General features: G+C 43.4%; 1 protein-coding gene across 1 annotated transcript in view; it reads left to right on the top strand.

Moving 5' to 3' along the window:
• slit3 (slit homolog 3 (Drosophila)) overlaps nt 1-13,964 on the top strand; it is a 443,755-nt gene that overhangs the window by 25,899 nt on the left and 403,892 nt on the right.

The raw sequence follows: 13,964 nt of genomic DNA, 5'->3' as shown, positions 1-13,964 counted from the left end.
CCTTTGAATGTGTGGCCAGGTGACACCGCAGTTGTTAGCCTTGCTGTCGGAATACTAGAGCTAGTCCTCTGAGAAACACTCTCACTCAGGTAGGCCCTGGGTGAAACAGGTTGGCCCTGGGTGAAACAGGTTAGCCCTGGGTGGAACAGTTTGGCCCTGGGTGGAACAGTTTGGCCCACAGTTTGGCCCTGGGTGGAACAGTTTGGCCCTGGGTGGAACAGGTTGGCCCTGGGTGAAACAGGTTGGCCCTGGGTGAAACAGGTTGGCCCTGGGTGAAACAGGTTGGCCCTGGGTGGAACAGGTTGGCCCTGGGTGGAACAGGTTGGCCCTGGGTGAAACAGGTTGGCCCTGGGTGGAACAGGTTGGCCCTGGGTGGAACAGGTTGGCCCTGGGTGGAACAGTTTGGACCTGGGTGAAACAGATAAGGGGTTTAAACTTCTCTATTAACTGAGGTTTAGTGGGGTTTAAACTTCTCTATTAACTGAGGACAGCGTTTGGGTTTAAACTTCTCTATTAACTGAGGAGCAGCGTTGGGGTTTAAACTTCTCTATTAACTGAGGACAGCGTTGGGGTTTAAACTTCTCTATTAACTGAGGACAGCGTTGGGGTTTAAACTTCTCTATTAACTGAGGAGCAGCGTTGGGGTTTAAACTTCTCTATTAACTGAGGACAGCGTTGGGGTTTAAACTTCTCTATTAACTGAGGAGCAGCGTTGGGGTTTAAACTTCTCTATTAACTGAGGAGCAGCGTTGGGGTTTAAACTTCTCTATTTACTGAGGACAGCGTTTGGGTTTAAACTTCTCTATTAACTGAGGACAGCGTTGGGGTTTAAACTTCTCTATTAACTGAGGAGCAGCATTGGCGTTTAAACTTCTCTATTAACTGAGGAGCAGCGTTGGGGTTTAAACTTCTCTATTAACTGAGGACAGCGTTGGGGTTTAAACTTCTCTATTAACTGAGGACAGCGTTGGGGTTTAAACTTCTCTATTAACTGAGGAGCAGCATTGGCGTTTAAACTTCTCTATTAACTGAGGAGCAGCGTTGGGGTTTAAACTTCTCTATTAACTGAGGAGCAGCGTTGGGGTTTAAACTTCTCTATTAACTGAGGACAGAGTTGGGGTTTAAACTTCTCTATTAACTGAGGACAGCGTTGGGGTTTAAACTTCTCTATTAACTGAGGACAGCGTTGGGGTTTAAACTTCTCTATTAACTGAGGACAGCGTTGGGGTTTAAACTTCTCTATTAACTGAGGACAGAGTTGGGGTTTAAACTTCTCTATTAACTGAGGACAGCGTTGGGGTTTAAACTTCTCTATTTACTGAGGACAGCGTTTGGGTTTAAACTTCTCTATTAACTGAGGAGCAGCGTTGGGGTTTAAACTTCTCTATTAACTGAGGACAGCGTTGGGGTTTAAACTTCTCTATTAACTGAGGACAGCGTTGGGGTTTAAACTTCTCTATTAACTGAGGAGCAGCGTTGGGGTTTAAACTTCTCTATTTACTGAGGACAGCGTTGGCGTTTAAACTTCTCTATTAACTGAGGACAGCGTTGGGGTTTAAACTTCTCTATTAACTGAGGACAGCGTTGGGGTTTAAACTTCTCTATTAACTGAGGACAGCGTTGGGGTTTAAACTTCTCTATTAACTGAGGACAGCGTTGGGGTTTAAACTTCTCTATTAACTGAGGACAGCGTTGGGGTTTAAACTTCTCTATTAACTGAGGACAGCGTTGGGGTTTAAACTTCTCTATTAACTGAGGACAGCGTTGGGGTTTAAACTTCTCTATTAACTGAGGAGCAGCGTTGGGGTTTAAACTTCTCTATTAACTGAGGACAGCGTTGGGGTTTAAACTTCTCTATTAACTGAGGACAGCGTTGGGGTTTAAACTTCTCTATTAACTGAGGACAGCGTTGGGGTTTAAACTTCTCTATTAACTGAGGAGCAGCGTTGGGGTTTAAACTTCTCTATTAACTGAGGAGCAGCGTTGGGGTTTAAACTTCTCTATTAACTGAGGACAGCGTTGGGGTTTAAACTTCTCTATTAACTGAGGAGCAGCGTTGGCATTTAAACTTCTCTATTAACTGAGGACAGCGTTGGGGTTTAAACTTCTCTATTAACTGAGGACAGCGTTGGGGTTTAAACTTCTCTATTAACTGAGGACAGCGTTGGGGTTTAAACTTCTCTATTAACTGAGGACAGCGTTGGGGTTTAAACTTCTCTATTAACTGAGGACAGCGTTGGGGTTTAAACTTCTCTATTAACTGAGGAGCAGCGTTGGGGTTTAAACTTCTCTATTAACTGAGGACAGCGTTGGGGTTTAAACTTCTCTATTAACTGAGGACAGCGTTGGGGTTTAAACTTCTCTATTAACTGAGGAGCAGCGTTGGGGTTTAAACTTCTCTATTAACTGAGGTTTAGTGGGGTTTAAACTTCTCTATTAACTGAGGACAGCGTTGGGGTTTAAACTTCTCTATTAACTGAGGAGCAGCGTTGGGGTTTAAACTTCTCTATTAACTGAGGACAGCGTTGGGGTTTAAACTTCTCTATTAACTGAGGACAGCGTTGGGGTTTAAACTTCTCTATTAACTGAGGAGCAGCGTTGGGGTTTAAACTTCTCTATTAACTGAGGACAGCGTTGGGGTTTAAACTTCTCTATTAACTGAGGACAGCGTTGGGGTTTAAACTTCTCTATTAACTGAGGAGCAGCGTTGGGGTTTAAACTTCTCTATTAACTGAGGACAGCGTTGGGGTTTAAACTTCTCTATTAACTGAGGAGCAGCGTTGGGGTTTAAACTTCTCTATTAACTGAGGACAGCGTTGGGGTTTAAACTTCTCTATTAACTGAGGAGCAGCGTTGGGGTTTAAACTTCTCTATTAACTGAGGACAGCGTTGGGGTTTAAACTTCTCTATTAACTGAGGACAGCGTTGGGGTTTAAACTTCTCTATTAACTGAGGACAGCGTTGGGGTTTAAACTTCTCTATTAACTGAGGACAGAGTTGGGGTTTAAACTTCTCTATTAACTGAGGACAGCGTTGGGGTTTAAACTTCTCTATTTACTGAGGACAGCGTTTGGGTTTAAACTTCTCTATTAACTGAGGAGCAGCGTTGGGGTTTAAACTTCTCTATTAACTGAGGACAGCGTTGGGGTTTAAACTTCTCTATTAACTGAGGACAGAGTTGGGGTTTAAACTTCTCTATTAACTGAGGACAGCGTTGGGGTTTAAACTTCTCTATTTACTGAGGACAGCGTTTGGGTTTAAACTTCTCTATTAACTGAGGACAGCGTTGGGGTTTAAACTTCTCTATTAACTGAGGACAGCGTTGGGGTTTAAACTTCTCTATTAACTGAGGAGCAGCGTTGGGGTTTAAACTTCTCTATTAACTGAGGAGCAGCGTTGGGGTTTAAACTTCTCTATTAACTGAGGACAGCGTTGGGGTTTAAACTTCTCTATTAACTGAGGACAGCGTTGGGGTTTAAACTTCTCTATTAACTGAGGAGCAGCGTTGGGGTTTAAACTTCTCTATTAACTGAGGAGCAGCGTTGGGGTTTAAACTTCTCTATTAACTGAGGAGCAGCGTTGGGGTTTAAACTTCTCTATTAACTGAGGAGCAGCGTTGGGGTTTAAACTTCTCTATTAACCGAGGAGCAGCGTTGGGGTTTAAACTTCTCTATTAACTGAGGAGCAGCGTTGGGGTTTAAACTTCTCTATTAACTGAGGACAGCGTTGGGGTTTAAACTTCTCTATTAACCGAGGAGCAGCGTTGGGGTTTAAACTTCTCTATTAACTGAGGACAGCGTTGGGGTTTAAACTTCTCTATTAACTGAGGACAGCGTTGGGGTTTAAACTTCTCTATTAACTGAGGACAGCGTTGGGGTTTAAACTTCTCTATTAACTGAGGACAGCGTTGGGGTTTAAACTTCTCTATTAACTGAGGACAGCGTTGGGGTTTAAACTTCTCTATTAACTGAGGACAGCGTTGGGGTTTAAACTTCTCTATTAACTGAGGACAGCGTTGGGGTTTAAACTTCTCTATTAACTGAGGAGCAGCGTTGGGGTTTAAACTTCTCTATTAACTGAGGACAGCGTTGGGGTTTAAACTTCTCTATTAACTGAGGACAGCGTTGGGGTTTAAACTTCTCTATTAACTGAGGACAGCGTTGGGGTTTAAACTTCTCTATTAACTGAGGAGCAGCGTTGGGGTTTAAACTTCTCTATTAACTGAGGAGCAGCGTTGGGGTTTAAACTTCTCTATTAACTGAGGACAGCGTTGGGGTTTAAACTTCTCTATTAACTGAGGAGCAGCGTTGGCATTTAAACTTCTCTATTAACTGAGGACAGCGTTGGGGTTTAAACTTCTCTATTAACTGAGGACAGCGTTGGGGTTTAAACTTCTCTATTAACTGAGGACAGCGTTGGGGTTTAAACTTCTCTATTAACTGAGGACAGCGTTGGGGTTTAAACTTCTCTATTAACTGAGGACAGCGTTGGGGTTTAAACTTCTCTATTAACTGAGGAGCAGCGTTGGGGTTTAAACTTCTCTATTAACTGAGGACAGCGTTGGGGTTTAAACTTCTCTATTAACTGAGGACAGCGTTGGGGTTTAAACTTCTCTATTAACTGAGGAGCAGCGTTGGGGTTTAAACTTCTCTATTAACTGAGGTTTAGTGGGGTTTAAACTTCTCTATTAACTGAGGACAGCGTTGGGGTTTAAACTTCTCTATTAACTGAGGAGCAGCGTTGGGGTTTAAACTTCTCTATTAACTGAGGACAGCGTTGGGGTTTAAACTTCTCTATTAACTGAGGACAGCGTTGGGGTTTAAACTTCTCTATTAACTGAGGAGCAGCGTTGGGGTTTAAACTTCTCTATTAACTGAGGACAGCGTTGGGGTTTAAACTTCTCTATTAACTGAGGACAGCGTTGGGGTTTAAACTTCTCTATTAACTGAGGAGCAGCGTTGGGGTTTAAACTTCTCTATTAACTGAGGACAGCGTTGGGGTTTAAACTTCTCTATTAACTGAGGAGCAGCGTTGGGGTTTAAACTTCTCTATTAACTGAGGACAGCGTTGGGGTTTAAACTTCTCTATTAACTGAGGAGCAGCGTTGGGGTTTAAACTTCTCTATTAACTGAGGACAGCGTTGGGGTTTAAACTTCTCTATTAACTGAGGACAGCGTTGGGGTTTAAACTTCTCTATTAACTGAGGACAGCGTTGGGGTTTAAACTTCTCTATTAACTGAGGACAGAGTTGGGGTTTAAACTTCTCTATTAACTGAGGACAGCGTTGGGGTTTAAACTTCTCTATTTACTGAGGACAGCGTTTGGGTTTAAACTTCTCTATTAACTGAGGAGCAGCGTTGGGGTTTAAACTTCTCTATTAACTGAGGACAGCGTTGGGGTTTAAACTTCTCTATTAACTGAGGACAGAGTTGGGGTTTAAACTTCTCTATTAACTGAGGACAGCGTTGGGGTTTAAACTTCTCTATTTACTGAGGACAGCGTTTGCGTTTAAACTTCTCTATTAACTGAGGACAGCGTTGGGGTTTAAACTTCTCTATTAACTGAGGACAGCGTTGGGGTTTAAACTTCTCTATTAACTGAGGAGCAGCGTTGGGGTTTAAACTTCTCTATTAACTGAGGAGCAGCGTTGGGGTTTAAACTTCTCTATTAACTGAGGACAGCGTTGGGGTTTAAACTTCTCTATTAACTGAGGACAGCGTTGGGGTTTAAACTTCTCTATTAACTGAGGAGCAGCGTTGGGGTTTAAACTTCTCTATTAACTGAGGAGCAGCGTTGGGGTTTAAACTTCTCTATTAACTGAGGAGCAGCGTTGGGGTTTAAACTTCTCTATTAACTGAGGAGCAGCGTTGGGGTTTAAACTTCTCTATTAACCGAGGAGCAGCGTTGGGGTTTAAACTTCTCTATTAACTGAGGAGCAGCGTTGGGGTTTAAACTTCTCTATTAACTGAGGACAGCGTTGGGGTTTAAACTTCTCTATTAACCGAGGAGCAGCGTTGGGGTTTAAACTTCTCTATTAACTGAGGACAGCGTTGGGGTTTAAACTTCTCTATTAACTGAGGACAGCGTTGGGGTTTAAACTTCTCTATTAACTGAGGACAGCGTTGGGGTTTAAACTTCTCTATTAACTGAGGAGCAGCGTTGGGGTTTAAACTTCTCTATTAACTGAGGAGCAGCGTTGGGGTTTAAACTTCTCTATTAACTTAGGAGCAGCGTTGGGGTTTAAACTTCTCTATTAACTGAGGACAGCGTTGGAGTTTAAACTTCTCTATTAACTGAGGACAGCGTTGGCGTTTAAACTTCTCTATTAACTGAGGACAGCGTTGGGGTTTAAACTTCTCTATTAACTCAGGTTTAGTGGGTTGTTTTGTTCTCTGCAAAATGTTTCCATTATGCAAAAAGAGATTTAAACTGCCAGATAACAACCGAATCCCTTTCGAAATGTACTTGTTCCCTTCATTGTTTTGGAGATTACTCCAGATATGAATTCATGATCTCTTTGTTCTTCCTCTGCGGCTTAATTTTGTGGTGATGGTTTGATCTGTATTTCACGACAGCAGTCATGGCTCTGTTTAAATAAATTAGACTCTCTTTACATCAACTGCGTCTAATTATTAGCAGTTTGTATTTCTCCTCTTGGCTATCAATGATGTCTAAGAAACACTTGTTGAGAATTACAGCTTCATTTCCTCTCCTCCCCATGCTGCTCCACCTTAAAAGCATAACTGGCAATTCATTTATAAGTCATCCTTTACAATCCCAGACAGTTTCTATGGAGTGGAAAGAATGGACAAAGTCCAAAGCAAATACTGTAAATCTCTCTGTTCTTATCTTTTTACCATCAGCAAATCTGAAGTTTTACCCCAAAGTTTTTTGAGGGTTTTATCCGGTGACGTTTTGCTGTCTAAACTAGTCTGTAATGAAGGCTCCCCTAATCTGGTTGGAGAGAGAGATGGTTTACGAGCAGGTTCATAACCTTTCCCTGTCATACTGGTTTATTCTCTGTGATGTTAGTGGGATATGAATTGCCTGACCCCTAACCCTGGTAAAAAAAATAAAAAACCCTGCTTGGACCGGCCAGACCAGGGCAGCTGTAGAAAGCATACTCAGCTCATCACATTCCGACAGGGTTATTCGATGTGAGTCCGGCCCTCGCCCTCTCCCTTCGCGCTGACCAGCATTTCCAGAAACATTCTGCTGGTTTGGGGCGGTTCAGATTAAGTTAATGGCTGGGTTCATGAACTTAGCTGGAGAAGAAGGAGTTAAGACAGGCGGACAGGGGAGTGGAAGTGAAGAGAATAGAAAGATGGTATGTCCTGTCAGTCCGGTGAACTCTGATGTGAATGTGCCATCATGCAAACACATGCATAATAGATGAGTTGAGAGATAGTGGTGGTGGTCAGCGCTCCCTGTGCAGGTCCGCTCTGCCTGGAAGGAATGCGGTTAGAGTTACAGGACTGAGACTGCAGCTCTGCAGAGCACTGTCTGTCTGTGTGAGCTGTGATCTTTCTCTCGCTCTCTCTCTCTCTCTTTCTTTCATTCTTTCTTTCTCTCTTTATTTCTCTCTTTCTCTCTCGCTCTCTCTCTCTGCTCTGTATCTCTATCCTCCTCCTCTTAACTGACAGCCGCTCTTCATCCTGATGGCTAATGGAAAGCAAATTAAGAATTAGAGGAAGGCCATGAAGATGCCTGCTCCTATTTATTAATGGTGACTGGGAGTGGGCCCCCCATATTAACTCCACTTCCTCCTGGCCGGTCGCTGCGCGGTGCTGGGCTGCACTGTTGCGTTTGAATGCAGGATGTTTCAGTCAGCGATACCCATGGGACTCAACCACCTCCTGCCATTATACCCTGCTCAGGTTGCATGTGATTGGTGTGTATGGGTGAGGGGGGGGGGGGGGGGGGGTTATGCACCCTCTCTGGTCAATTGAGAGTCCGGTCTGTAATCTTGGTGACCAATTATCCATTTCTGAGTAGAGAGCAGTTAGCTGGTCTGAATACTACAGCCAGTAGTGTAGTGTGGTAATGTAGAGAGCAGTTAGCTGGTCTGAATGCTACGGCCAGTAGTGTAGTGTGGTAATGTAGAGAGCAGTTAGCTGGTCTGAATACTACGGTCAGTAGTGTAGTGTGGTAATGTAGAGAGCACTTAGCTGGTCTGAATACTACGGTCAGTAGGTCAGTAGAGTAGTGTGGTAATGTAGAGAGAAGTTAGCTGGTCTGAATACTACGGTCAGTAGTGTTGTGTGGTAATGTAGAGAGCAGTTAGCTGGTCTGAATGCTACGGTCAGTAGTGTAGTGTGGTAATGTAGAGAGCAGTTAGCTGGTGAAGTGTGGTAATGTAGAGAGCAGTTAGCTGGTGTAGAGAGTAGTTACTGGTGTAGTGTGGTGATGGTATTGTAAGTTTCAATACTCCGCAGAAACTCCTTGTGATTAATAATGCCAGAAGAAGGAGTAATCTGATGCTAGAGGCTGGGAACGGGCCAGCTACACCCCCACCCCTCCCAAACACCACTATCGTCTGCCCAAAATAATTTTTTGTGTCATGAATCGTTCCGTGGTTTCCCATCACCCCGTGGTTTCTCTTCACCCCGTGGTTTCTCTTCACCCCGTGGTTTCCTATCACCCCGTGGTTTCCCTTCACCCCGTGGTTTCTCTTCACCCCGTGGTTTCTCTTCACCCCGTGGTTTCTCTTCACCCCGTGGTTTCTCTTCACCCCGTGGTTTCTCTTCACCCCGTGGTTTCTCTTCACCCCGTGGTTTCTCTTCACCCCATGGTTTCTCTTCACTCCGTGGTTTCCCATCACCACGTTGTTGTCTGATCACTCCGTGTTTTTCCCATCACCCCATGGTTTCTCTTCACCCCATGGTTTCTCTTCACCCCGTGGTTTCTCTTCACCCCGTGGTTTTTCTTCACCCCGTGGTTTTTCTTCACCCCGTGGTTTCTCTTCACCCCGTGGTTTCTCTTCACCCAGTGGTTTCTCTTCACCCCGTGGTTTCTCTTCACCCCGTGGTTTCTCTTCACCCCATGGTTTCCCATCACCACGTTGTTGTCTGATCACTCCGTGTTTTTCCCATCACTCCGTGTTTTCACATTACTCCGGTTTTTACATCACTCCGTGTTTTCACATTACTCCGGTTTTTCCCATCACTCCGGGTTTTCCCATTACTCAGGTTTTTCCCATCACTCCGACTTTTCCATCACTCTGTGTTTTCCCATTACTTTGTTTTATCCATCACTCTGTGTTTACCCAAAACTTTGTTTTATCCATCACTCTGTGTTTTCCCAATACTTTGTTTTATCCATCACTCTGTGTTTTCCCAATACTTTGTTTTATCCATCACTCTGTGTTTTCCATCACTCTGTGTTTTCCATCACTCTGTGTTTTCCCATCACTCTGTGTTTTCCAATCACTCTGTGTTTTCCCATCACTCTGTGTTTTCCATCACTCTGTGTTTTCCAATCACTCTGTGTTTTCCCATCACTCTGTGTTTTCCATCACTCTGTGTTTTCCATCACTCTGTGTTTTCCCATTACTTTGTTTTATACATCACTCTGTGTTTTCCATCACTTTGTGTTTTCCAAATTACTTTGTTTTATACATCACTCTGTGTTTTCAATCACTCTGTGTTTTCCATCACTCTGTGTTTTCCATCACTCTGTGTTTTCCATCACTCTGTGTTCTCCCATTACTTTGTTTTATACATCACTCTGTGTTTTCCATCACTCTGTGTTTTCCATCACTCTGTGTTTTCCATCACTCTGTTTTCCAAATTACTTTGTTTTATACATCACTCTGTGTTTTCCATCACTCTGTGTTTTCCATCACTCTGTGTTTTCCCATTACTCCGTGTTTTCCAATCACTCCAGCTCCGGTTAGCTTGGTATTCACGGCACTTCATATTTGTGAGAAACAAATAACTTACCGACTTTTGGCTTCTCACCCCTGGTCCGTCTCTCTGTTTGTTCCTGTTGGACGAGGAGTGATTTAGCTAACACACGGAGGCACCAGGTGGAGCTTTTTCATATTCCTCTCCTCTGTGTTAAAGCATGGTGCTTTAAACCAAACCCTGCAGAACAGACAGACGTGGAGTACCGTGTAGCACCGCGCCAAGCTTCGTATCAGTGTTATAAAGCTGTTAAGCTGGCGAACAGGTTGTGTGGCTGTGTACTTCCTGACCACAATGCTCCTTCTGCCTGCAATAGCTGCCTAATAATTCAATATGTCCCAAACACATAAACCATGGAGTCCTGTCATGCAGCTCCGCCAGTAGGTCCTTGTTTTTACAGAGAAACAAAGCTCTCCCAGAATACAAGCCAAATGTCTCCCAAAATAGGGCTGCACTCCGCCAGTTTCTAGAGGCCAGACAGCTTTGTGATTTACTAAAAATACAAATTTAGATAAATACAAGCTACAAATACATATTTATATAAATATAAGCTACAAATACATATTTAGATAAATACAAGCTACAAATACATATTTAGATAAATACAAGCTACAAAGACTTTGGAGCTCTGCTGCTGAGCGAATGACAATCGGCCGAGGCACAGCCTGTTGGTAGATACTGAACTCTTTTTTATTTATTTTTGTCAATGATATTGTTTTATTTTTGTGTTTTCCACAATGAGTTAGTTAGTATGCAGAGAGTGAAGTGTAAAAGTGTTCTGAGTGGAAGCTGTCGGCTAGGTGGGAGGTCCCACAAGACAAGATCCAACAGTGAAACTTAATATAGCCAATTAAGCTCCAACAGGAGATCTGTTAATTAGTACACTCCTCCTCTTTCTACAGTATCTCTCTCTCTCATTTTTCTTTCTCTCTCTCACTCTCGCTCTCAATCTCTCTGTAGCTCTCTCTAGCTCTCTATCTCCGCCCCCCTGCTGTTTCTAGTCATTGCTAGCAGTAGTTAACCCTGTCAAGTATCTGGAAATTCGAAGGCTAAACTACATGTAGGCAGATCTAACACAGATCCCACCGGAGGATGCTGCTGCTCACATGACCGCTTTGGTTTCTGCTGACAGAAGGAATTAACAAATAAATTAAACAGTTTATACTTGGCAATGTGAAATCTGGCATCCCACAGCATTGTTCCACCTAAGCATTTATCCCTGCAAGGAGCAAAGAAAGGAATGTTTGCTGGGGAGAGCTTTGTGATGTGAGTACCGTGGAGCTAGTTTGGCTTCGGCAGCCAACATGTCTCAAAGTTACCAGCAGCAACACCTTACCACTCTAAAGTTACCAGCAGCAACACCTTACCACTCTAAAGTTACCAGCAGCAACACCTTACCCCTCTAAAGTTACCAGCAGCAACACCTTACCATTCTAAAGTTACCAGCAGCAACACCTTACTATTCTAAAGTTACCAGCAGCAACACATTACCCCTCTAAAGTTACCAGCAGCAACACCTTACTATTCTAAAGTTACCAGCAGCAACACCTTACCACTCTAACGTTACCAGCAGCAACACCTTACCATTCTAAAGTTACCAGCAGCAACACCTTACCACTCTAAAGTTACCAGCAGCAACACCTTACCATTCTAAAGTTACCAGCAGCAACACCTTACTATTCTAAAGTTACCAGCAGCAACACCTTACCACTCTAACGTTACCAGCAGCAACACCTTACCATTCTAAAGTTACCAGCAGCAACACCTTACCACTCTAAAGTTACCAGCAGCAACACCTTACCATTCTAAAGTTACCAGCAGCAACACCTTACCATTCTAAAGTTACCAGCAGCAACACCTTACTATTCTAAAGTTACCAGCAGCAACACCTTACCATTCTAAAGTTACCAGCAGCAACACCTTACCATTCTAAAGTTACCAGCAGCAACACCTTACCATTCTAAAGTTACCAGCAGCAACACCTTACCACTCTAACGTTACCAGCAGCAACACCTTACCATTCTAAAGTTACCAGCAGCAACACCTTACCACTCTAAAGTTACCAGCAGCAACACCTTACCACTCTAAAGTTACCAGCAGCAACACCTTACCATTCTAAAGTTACCAGCAGCAACACCTTACCATTCTAAAGTTACCAGCAGCAACACCTTACCATTCTAAAGTTACCAGCAGCAACACCTTACCACTCTAAAGTTACCAGCAGCAACACCTTACCATTCTAAAGTTACCAGCAGCAACACCTTACTATTCTAAAGTTACCAGCAGCAACACCTTACCCCTCTAAAGTTACCAGCAGCAACACCTTACTATTCTAAAGTTACCAGCAGCAACACCTTACCATTCTAAAGTTACCAGCAGCAACACCTTACCATTCTAAAGTTACCAGCAGCAACACCTTACTATTCTAAAGTTACCAGCAGCAACACCTTACCATTCTAAAGTTACCAGCAGCAACACCTTACCCCTCTAAAGTTACCAGCAGCAACACCTTACCATTCTAAAGTTACCAGCAGCAACACCTTACTATTCTAAAGTTACCAGCAGCAACACCTTACCATTCTAAAGTTACCAGCAGCAACACCTTACCCCTCTAAAGTTACCAGCAGCAACACCTTACCACTCTAAAGTTACCAGCAGCAACACCTTACTATTCTAAAGTTACCAGCAGCAACACCTTACCATTCTAACGTTACCAGCAGCAACACCTTACCCCTCTAAAGTTACCAGCAGCAACACCTTACCATTCTAAAGTTACCAGCAGCAACACCTTACCACTCTAAAGTTACCAGCAGCAACACCTTACCATTCTAACGTTACCAGCAGCAACACCTTACCATTCTAAAGTTACCAGCAGCAACACATTACCCCTCTAAAGTTACCAGCAGCAACACCTTACCATTCTAACATTACCAGCAGCAACACCTTACCACTCTAAAGTTACCAGCAGCAACACCTTACCACTCTAAAGTTACCAGCAGCAACACCTTACCATTCTAAAGTTACCAGCAGCAACACCTTACCATTCTAAAGTTACCAGCAGCAACACCTTACCACTCTAAAGTTACCAGCAGCAACACCTTACCACTCTAACATTACCAGCAGCAACACCTTACCACTCTAAAGTTACCAGCAGCAACACCTTACCATTCTAAAGTTGCCAGCAGCAACACCTTACCACTCTAAAGTTAAAAGCTAGTGGGTGAGAGGCTATGAAATTTGGTGTGTACTGAAATAGCAAAGATACATGTGTTAGCAATTGAATGTCCAAATTAAAGTAAGAAAACATGTAATAAGAGGTAGCTTTTCAACTGTATATTTTGATGCTGTTAATAGCTTGTTCTGACCCATTTGCATTTGTATTTGTATTTACTATGAATCCCCATTAGTTCATGCCAAGGCTGCACCAACTCTTCCTCGAATTCAGCAATTTCAAAAACACTACAATACATTCCCAACAGATTTCACAACAGACTAAGTGTGTGCCCTCAGGCCCCTACTCCACTACCGCATATCTACAACACAACATCCATGTGTACGTGTGTGTATAGTGCGTATGTTATCATGTGTGTATGCATGTGTCTGTGCCTATGTTTGTGTTGCTTCACAGTCCCTGCTGTTCCGTAGGGTGTATTTTTATCAGTTCTTTAATCAAATTGTACTGCTTGCATCAGTTACTTGATGTGGAATAGAGTTCCATGTAGTCATGGCTCTTTGTAGTACTGTGTGTCTCCTATAGTCTGTTCTGGACTTGGGGACTGTGAAGAGACCTCTTGTGGCATGTCTTGTGGAGTATGCATGGGTATCCAAGCTGTGTGCCAGTAGTTTAGACAGACAGCTCAGTGCATTCAACATGTCAATACCTCTCATAAATAAAAGTAGTGATAAAGTCAATCTCTCCTCCACTTTGAGCCAGGAGATTGACATGTTAGCTCTCTGCGTACATCCAAGGCCCAACCGTGCTACCCTGTTTTGACCCAATTGCAATTTTCCCTCTTTGTGGCACCTGACCACATGGCTGAACATTAGTCCAGGTGTGAC

This window comes from Oncorhynchus mykiss, chromosome 25, assembly GCF_057628025.1.
Source record: "Oncorhynchus mykiss isolate SJ-2025 chromosome 25, ASM5762802v1, whole genome shotgun sequence".
Classification (NCBI taxonomy): Eukaryota; Metazoa; Chordata; class Actinopteri; order Salmoniformes; family Salmonidae; genus Oncorhynchus; species Oncorhynchus mykiss.
This window is presented reverse-complemented; position numbering and strand designations above follow the sequence as displayed.